The sequence below is a fragment of the Microcebus murinus genome, chromosome 15 (assembly GCF_040939455.1).
Source record: "Microcebus murinus isolate Inina chromosome 15, M.murinus_Inina_mat1.0, whole genome shotgun sequence".
NCBI classification, from domain to species: Eukaryota; Metazoa; Chordata; class Mammalia; order Primates; family Cheirogaleidae; genus Microcebus; species Microcebus murinus.
Window position 1 is genome coordinate 2,787,484 of NC_134118.1, and position 9,412 is coordinate 2,796,895.

Consider the following 9,412-nt stretch of genomic DNA (forward strand, 5'->3'; position numbering starts at 1 on the left):
ATAGATGCAGAAAAAGCTTTTGACACAATTCAGCACCCTTTCATGATAAGAACACTTAATAAAATAGGCATAGAAGGGATATACCTAAAAATGATACAAGCCATATATGACAGACCTATAGCCAACATCATACTGAATGGGAAAAAATTTAAAGCATTCTCACTTAGAACTGGAACTAGGAAAGGCTGCCCACTATCTCCGCTTCTATTCTACAGAATGCTGGAAGTTCTGTCTATAGCAATCAGACAGGAAAGTGGAATTAAAGGTTTCCAAATTGGGGCAGAAGAGATCAAACTTTCACTGTTTGCTGATAATATGATATTATATCTAGAAAACCCCAAGGATTCAACCAAGAAACTCCTGGAACTGATAAATGAATTTAGTAAAGTCTCAAGATACAACATCGATACACAGAAATCAGAAGCATTCATATACACCAACAACGATCAAATTGAGAACCAAATCAAAGACTCAATTCCCTTCACAATAGCAACAAACAAAATAAAGTACCTAGGAATATACTTAACCGAGGAGATAAAAGACCTCTACAGGGAGAACTATGAAACACTGAGGAAGGAAATAGCAGAGGATATAAACAGATGGAAACCCATACCATGCTCGTGGGTCGGCAGACTCAACATCTTAAAATATATATAAAGTATATAAAATATATACTACCCAAACTGATCTACAGATTCAATGCAATACCTATTAAAATCCCATCAGCATTCTTCACAGATACGGAAAAAATAATTTTACGTTTCGTTTGGAACCAGAGAAGACCCCGCATATCAAAAGCAATTCTAGGCAATAAAAACAAAATGGGAGGTATCAGTATGCCAGATATCAAACTATACTACAAAGCTATAGTAATTAAATCAATCTGGTATTGGCACAAAAATAGGAATATTGACCAGTGGAACAGATCTGAGAATCCTGATATAAAACCATCCTCATATAGCCATTTAATCTTTGACAAAGCATACACAAACATACACTGGGGCATAGAATCCCTTTTCAATAAATGGTGCTGGGAAAACTAGATAGCCACTTGTAGAAGACTAAAACAGGACCCACACCTTTTACCTCTCACAAAAATCAACTCACGCTGGATAACAGACTTAAACCTAAGGTATGAAACTATTGAAATTCTAGAGGAAAATGTTGGAAACACTTTCCTAGACATCAGCCTAGGCTAAGAATTTATGAAGAAGCCCCCAAAGGCAGTCAGAGCAGCAACAAAAATAAATAAATGGGGCATGACCAAACTAAAAAGCTTCTGCACAGCCAAAGAGATAATTATAAAAGTAAACAGACAACCTACAGAATGGGAGAAAATTTTCACAGCCTACACATCTGATAAGGGGCTGATAACTAGAATCTACTTAGAACTCATGAAAATCAGCAAGAAAAAATCAAACAACCCTATCAAGAAGTGGGCAAAGGACATGAACAGAAACTTTTCTAAAGAAGACAGAATAATGGCCAACAAACATATGAAAAAATGCTCAGCATCTCTAATCTTCAGGTAAATGCAAATCAAAACCACAATGAGATATCACTTAACTCCAGTGAGAATGGCCTTTATCAAAAAGTCTCCAAAAAAAAAAAAAAAAAAAGTCTCCAAATAACAAATGCTGGCGTGGATGCTGAGAGAGAGGAACACTCCTACACTGCTGGTGAGACTGCAGACACACACACAAATTATTTTGCTATATAAGGTAAAATTCACAGGTTCCAATTATTATGACCTGTTTATCTTTGGGGACTTTACTTAATCTACCACAACCTGTATATAAATTTGGGGAGAATTGACATTTCAATTTTGTTGGATCTTCCAATCCACAACCATAATATGTCTTTCTATTGATTAATATTTATATCTCCTTTGATTTCTTTTATTATCATTTTGCCATTTTTGGCACATAGATTTTACACATTTTGTTATATTTACGCTAATGTATTTCTTGTTAGTGATTATAATTTTATTGTATTTTAAACTGTAGTGTCCACATTTTCATGGCTAGTATATAGAAATATAGTTGATTTTTGTATGTTAGTCTTTTATTCTGTGTCCTTACTGAATTTTCTTATTAGCTTATTAGTTTCTTGGCATTGTTTCTGAGTTTTTGTAGATTCTTTGGGATTTTATACTTAGACAATCATATCATCTACAAGTAGGAACTGTTTTATTTATTCTTTTGTAATCTGTATGCCTTTTATTTTATATTATTGCACTATTGCACTGGATAGAACTTCCAGTACTGCATTAAATGAGAGTTGAGAGAAAATATATTCTTGCCTTGTTCCTGATTTTAGGAGGAAAGTAGTCAGTCTTTCAACATTAAATATACTGTCAGCTGTAGGGTTTCTGTAGATGCTCTATAGCAAGTTCTTCTTTATTTATATTTTTCTGAAAATTTTTATCATGAATAGATTTTGGAATTTTTTAAAAATCCTTTTCTTCACTGATTGACTTAACCATGTGTTTTCTTTAGCATGTTAATATGGTGGAGTATAGTGATAAATTTTGAAATATTTAGCTTTGCACCATTGGAATAAAACCATCTTGGTCATGGTGTGTACTTTCATATATTGCCAAATTCTATTTGCTAATGTTTTGTTAAGAATTTTTGCATCTATATTGGTCTTTTTCTTCTTCTATACTATCTTTTTCTGGTTTTGCTTTCAGAGTAACACTAGCTTCATAAAATGAGTTGGGAAATGTTTCCTTCTCTTTTCCAGAAGAGATTGTATCAAATTAGTGTTAATCTTTTAAACATTTGGTATAATTCTCTAATGAAATCATTTGGGCCTTGATATTTTACTGCTGGGGTTTTATAAAATTACAAATTCAATTACCTTAATAGTTATAGTGCTATTCAAATGATCTACTTATTTGGGGTGAGTTATGGTAGTCTGAGCTTTTCAGCAGGTTGATTCATTTCAACTAAATTGTCAAATTTATGTATTTAAGTATCATCTTATATTTTTTATATCTGTAAGGTCTCTAGTGATAATCCGTGTCATTTCTTGTATTGGTGATTTGTGTCTTCTCTGTTTTTTCTTTGCCATTCTTCATATTGGCTTGATCAATTTTATTGATCTTCTTGAAGAATCAACTTTTTGTTTCATTGATTATTCTCTATCTTTTATTGATTGATGCTCTTGTCTTTATTATTTCCTTTTTCTTCTTGTTTTATGTTTGTTTTGCTCTTCTTTTTCTAGGCTCTTGAGATGACAGCTTAGACTATGGATGTGAGACTTTTCCCCTTTTTAAATTTAAGCACTTAGTGATCTAAATTTTACATCAGCACTGTTTTAGTTGTATCCTACTAATTTTGTTATATTTTCATTTTCACTCTGTTCAGTATATTTTTAAAATTCCCTTGAGACTTTCCTTTTTACCCATGGGTTATTTAGAAGTTCGTTCTTTATTTTTAAAGTATTTGGAGATTTTCCTGTTATCTTTCTGCTACTGATTTATAATTTATTTCCATTGTAGTCAGAAATACACTCTGCATGATTTAAAGTATTTTAAAATTTTCGAGGTTTGTTTTATGGCCCCAGATATAGTCTATCTTGGTATATTTCTGTGGATGCTTGAGAAGAATGTGTATTCTGCTGTTGTTGAGCAGAGTGTTCTATAAATGTCAATTAGATCCTGTTGGTTGATGGTGTTATTGAGGGGTTTTTGTATATCCCTACTAGTTTTCCATCTAATTGTTCTATCAATTGTTGAAAGAAGTGCTGTTAAAGTCTCCAATCCAGAGTTCCGGCAGAGAGCTCGGTGAGACACGCAGCGGCCAGTTCCCGCGGGGCCCGTTGGGCCCTCTGGGCCTTCCAGGCCCTCGGGCTCCGGGTGAGCTGGGGGCCCCCCGGGAGGGGCCGCGGCCTCTGCCCTGCAGGAACCCGGAGCCCTCGCTGTGGTTGCCCTCCGGAGAGGCCCAGGCCTAGAAGCAGCGGCGAACGTCTCCGGCAACCCCACCTTGGTGATCTGATGATGGCGGCGGCCTCTGTGAGGCCGGACTCCGCCGGCCGCCTGGTCTTTTGGCCCAGGCCTGCCCGGCCTAGGCTAAGCCCCTCCCAAGCTTCCAGAACGCGGCGCCTTCCGGAGGCGGCGGGTGTGGCGGGGCGAGAAGAATGGCGACCGCCCAAAGGCTGCGGAGGGCCGTTAGGGTTTGGAGAGCCCGAGAAGGCCGGTCTGTGGACGCAGGCTCGGTCACCTTCTTGGGCCGTGGAGCGGCGCACATCCGGGTCTTGCTGTGCCCGCTGTGTCCCAACGGGGCGCGCCCCGCTTAGTCCTGACAACGACGGACAAAGGCCTTAACGGGCCTGGAAGGTGAGCGGAGCCGGGATGACGACGGGTGGAACGGTTAGCGGGCCTTCAGGCGGGCGGTTGGTCTTCGTTCTGCCACCAGACAGAAGAAAAAAAACATAACCACATTTGGAAATGCCCACCACCCTTTGGGAAGATTTACTGGCCGATTATAGAAGAAGGCCTGTGTATATAATATGAAAAAGCTGCTCTCAACTTTTCCCCCAACCTTTTAAAAGAAAACGTTTACTACATCTAATCCTTCTAGATGTAAAGAGGTTGCCGACGTATGATAAAGTAGAGTTAGAAAATAACACATCTTGTAAATGCCCATTTGTTAAAAAAAAAAAAAATCATAGGAAAAAATGTCTTCTGGAAATGACTTTTTTGAAATGGAATTGTTAGACCACCTCTGGAAGCGACACTTGTTCACGTTTGTTCAGTGGCTTCAAGGACATGGAGCGGAAAACCTTGAGAAGGAAGAGAAGATTCTGTGCCAGACCGGTCATATTTAGAAGACATTTTCATAAGCATTGTTTTGTGTTTGCATTTTATTTCTCATTACTGTATATATAGTTCACAAAACTAAGTACTTTTTTGAAATATCTAGTCTTGCTAGATGTTCTGAAGTGCCTGATATATGTTAAAAGTAGAAGTAGTAATACCCTTTGTGAATACCTTTTTGTTAAAATTCATATGAAATTTTGGGGGGGGATGGCTAAACCACCTCTTGAGTAGTACACATTGTGTTTGTGCAGGGGTTCGGGGGAGGAGGGAGGACAAGGAAGAGCTCTATGCCAGTGCACTTATAGTAAGGCAAGATTAACCATAGTTCCTATGTCTGTGCATTTTGTCTTACCTGTGTATATAGTGTATACAAAGGACAAACAAGTCCTAATTTACATCTAGTCTTTCTAGATGTTAAAAGAGGTTGCCAGTGTATGACAAAAGTAGAATTAGTAAACTAATATAGTTTGTACATTTTTGTTTTTAAATTCGTAGGAAAGATTGTCTTCTGGAAAATCTGAGCATTAATAGCCCACTGGGTTGGTGGAGGAGGGAAGGGTTCTAGGCCAGAATGTTCATATTTTGAAGACACTTTCAAATTATAACTGTTACATGTGCGCAGTTTATTCACAACTGCTGTGTATATAGTGGAAAAATAAAATCCTTACCCGAAACATCTAGTCTATCTAGATGTTTAGAAGTGCCCAACGTATGTTAAATGCAGAGGTAGTAAAATATCACTTTGTAAATATCTTTTTGCTAAAGTTCACAGGAAATACTGTCTTTTGAAAATAGAATTGTTAAACCATCTCTGTGAGCAGTATAGTACCATCTATACTCGTTCAATGGTTTGGAGGAGGTGGGAGGGAAGGAATTGGCAAAAGGACATTATCAGATATCAGTTTTCTTATGTTTTGTGCATTTTGTTTTGCTGTGTGTATATATGGATATATATAATGTATATAATGGATAAATGAGTCCTAATTTTGCAATATCTAGTCTCTAGATGTTAAAGAGGTTGCCAGTGTATGATAAAGTAGTTAGTAAAATTAGCACATTTTGTATACTTTGTGTTGAAATTCATAGGGAAGCTTGTCCTCTGTAAATTACTTTTGGATATGAATTTGTTCGACCATTTCTAAGCATTACACATGCCTGTACTTGTCCACTGGATATAAGGCAGAGAGAAGGAAATGGAATGGTTCAAGACCAAAATGGTCATATTTAGACGATACTTCAGATTATAACCATTGCTATGTGCGTGCAGTTTTATTTAACAGTGCTGTGTACATAGTGGACAAGTTCTTATATGAAATATCTAGTCTTTCTAGATATTTAGAAGTGCTTGATGTATTTAAAAGTAGAAGTAGTAAAATAACACTTTGTAAATAGCTTTTAAAAACTGATGGGAAATATTGTGTTTGGAAGTGGAATTGTTAATCCACCTCTGTGAACAGTACACTCTCTACTTGTTCACTAGGTTGAGGGAGGTGGGAGGGAAGAAATTGCAAAGAGTGTTTTGCTTGTGTACACTAGAGAATCTCAGCTTATCCATTGCCCTGTACGTTATGTGCATTTCATTTAACTTTGCTGTATTGTATATATTGTATATATACCGGACAAATGAGTCCCAATTTTATAATATCTAGTCGCTAGATATTAAAGAGGTTGTCAATGTATGACAAAAGTAGAGTTATTAAGATAACATTTTGTACATTTTGTGTTCAAATTCATAGAAAGGCTATCTTCTGAAAAGGACTTCTGGAAGTGAAATGATAACATCACATCTGAGTGGCACATGTGCCTATATCCACTGGGTTGTTGGTGAAGAAGATTTGGAAGAAATGAAGGATTCTAGACCAGAATGTTCTTTTTTAGAAGACACTTTCAGCTGTAACCATTGTTACATGTGTGTATTCAACACTACTGTGTATATAGAGGACAAACTTTTTAAGTCCTTAATTGAAACATCTAGTCTTTCTAGATGTTTAGAAGTGCACAAAGTATGTTAAAAGTAGAGGTAGTAAATAACACATTTTGTAGATAACCTTTTGTTAAAATTCACTAAATACTGGCTTTTGGAAATTGATCAAACACTTGTCTGAGCAGTATAGGATATTTGTGCTGTTCAGGGAGGAAAGAAAAGAAAGTGCAAAGGGCTTTATACCAATGTGGTTATGGTGAGGTGAGACTGACTATTGTCCCTTATGTCTGTGCATTTCATTTTACTTTGCTGTGTATATAGTGTATATAAAGGACTAATGAGTCCTAATTTACAACATCTAGTCTTTCTAGATAAAGAGGTTGCCAGTGTATGACAAAAGTAGAGTTTAATAAACTAATGCATTGAGTAGACTTTGAGTTAAAATTCATAGAAAAGATTTTTCTTAAAAATACTTACTGAAGTGAAAATGTTAAAATCCCCTCTAAGCATTACAGATGCTTAGACCTGTCCACTGGATTGGTAGAAGGTAGGAAGGGGAAGAGTTCTAGGCTAGAATGTTCCTACTTAGAGGACATTTTGAGATTGTAGCTTTTGTTATGAGTGTGCATTCAATTCTACTGTGTATGGTGGGAAAAAACTTAAGTCCTATTTGAAACATCTAGTCTTTCTTGATGTTTAAAAGTGTACAACATATGTTAAAAGTAGAGGGCTAAAGTAACACCCTTTGAGTGTTTTTTGTTATTTCATAGGAGTGGTTGCATTTGGGGAATGGAATTGTTAAACTTGATATCTTAGAGAGTATGCCATCACTGGGCAGTGGGGGGAGGAGAGGAGAAAGTATGCAGAGAAGGGTTCTGTGCCAGTGAGCTAGATTAGTTAACCATTGTTCTACATGTGCATTTTAGTTAATATTGCTGTGTATTAAAGGATAAACAAATCCTAATACTCAAAATATGTTAAAAATAGAGCTAGTTAAATAATCCCTTTATATATGTCCTTTTGTTAGTTTTTAGGAAGGACTGTCTTCTGGGAGTGACCTTTGTTAATCCACCTCTTGGAGCTAGACTTAGTCCTGTACTTAGTCTCTGGAGTGGGGGAAGAGGAAGGGTGAAGGGAAGGGCTCTGTGCTAGTATCTCCATATCTAGAAGATGGCTTTAGATTATAACCGTTGGTCTATATGTGCATTTTTAGTAAAGTATCTTTATTGTGGACAAAGTTCCTTATTTTGCAACATCTAAGCTTTGGAAGATGTCTTGAGGTGACAATTTATGATAAAAAGAACTAGTGAATAGCCATTTTGTGATTATCTTGGTAATAATTGATAGAAGAGATGCATCTTGGACATGGAATTGTTAAACCACCTCTGAGCAGTGTATATCAGGATTTGCTCATTAGGTTGGCAGCAGAGGAACAGAAGGAAGTATGAAATGAGAGAAGTATGCAGATGTGTTCATATTTACATTTTGATGATGGCCATTGATGTGTGTGCATCCCTTTTGGCTATACCATAAGAATATATTCAGTAATTCAATAGAAACATACCTTCTTGCTAATACTTTAATGATATAGATCTGATAATGAATTCTCTTAGAAACATTATACTTAGTGTTTTCTATTGCTTTATGTTTGATTTTAAATTGAGCATTAAGGGAATGAAGTATTTTAATCGGAACTCTGCCAGTACTTTTATCTAGAGGCCTGTTGCCATTTTTGTCTTCTATGAAATTTTCGTCCCAAGAAAGGCAGGATTACATTTTTTCCCTAACAGATTGAGTTGGTGTAGTGTATTCTTGGTTATCCAAATACTCACATAGCTTTGAGATTTTCGATTCATGATGTGTGAAAAAGCATGATGCATACTGTACTATCTCAATCCCATAAAATTGGATGTTGTGTATGTGTCAGGATCTAGAAGGACATGTCCAACTGTGAAATGCTTGTGATTGTGGATGACTTTGTTCTTTGCTTCTCGTGTTTTTCAGTTTCCTATATTGCATATATTAACTTTAAAAAAAAATAAAGGTTATTTTAAGGTGAAAAAAAAAAAAGTCACCAATCCAATTGTGGATTTTTCCATTTGTCTATCCCATTCTATTTATTTTTTTCCTTCACATATTTCACAGCTCTGTTGTTTGGTGCATACATTAGGATTGCTATGTCTTCTTGGTGGATTGATCTTTTTATCATTATGTAACATCTCTGTCTTTGGTAATTTTTTTGCTTTGTAGTCTACTTTATCTGACATTAATATAGCTACTACTGATTTCATTTTATTAATGTTTGCATGATATATTTTTCCATCATTTTACTTTCAATTTGCCTCTCTTGTTATACTTTAAGTGAATTTCTTTTAGACAACATATGTAGTCATTTTTAAAATTCAATCTACCAATTTCTATCTTTAATTGGTATATTTAAACTATTTACATTTAGTGTAATTTTTGATATATTAGGGGTTATTTGTACCTTTTGGGGCATACGTTTGCTGTTTGTTTACTATATTTTTCATTTCTGTTTTCTTTTTCCCCTTTCCTGCAGAGTTACTTGAACATTTTTTATGATTCCATTTTGATTAATCTACCATGGTTTTGAATTTATCTATTTGTGTAGCTTTTTAGTGGTTACTCTAGGCATTAGATTA

General features: G+C 35.8%; 1 long non-coding RNA gene across 1 annotated transcript; it reads left to right on the forward strand.

The window, feature by feature from the left end:
- The first annotated feature begins 3,412 nt into the window (after nt 1-3,412).
- Nucleotides 3,413-7,016, forward strand: LOC142876314 (uncharacterized). Its single transcript, XR_012923200.1, has 2 exons — nt 3,413-4,342; nt 6,562-7,016. It is a non-coding gene; the product is annotated as an uncharacterized LOC142876314 (long non-coding RNA).
- Nucleotides 7,017-9,412: the final 2,396 nt, after the last annotated feature.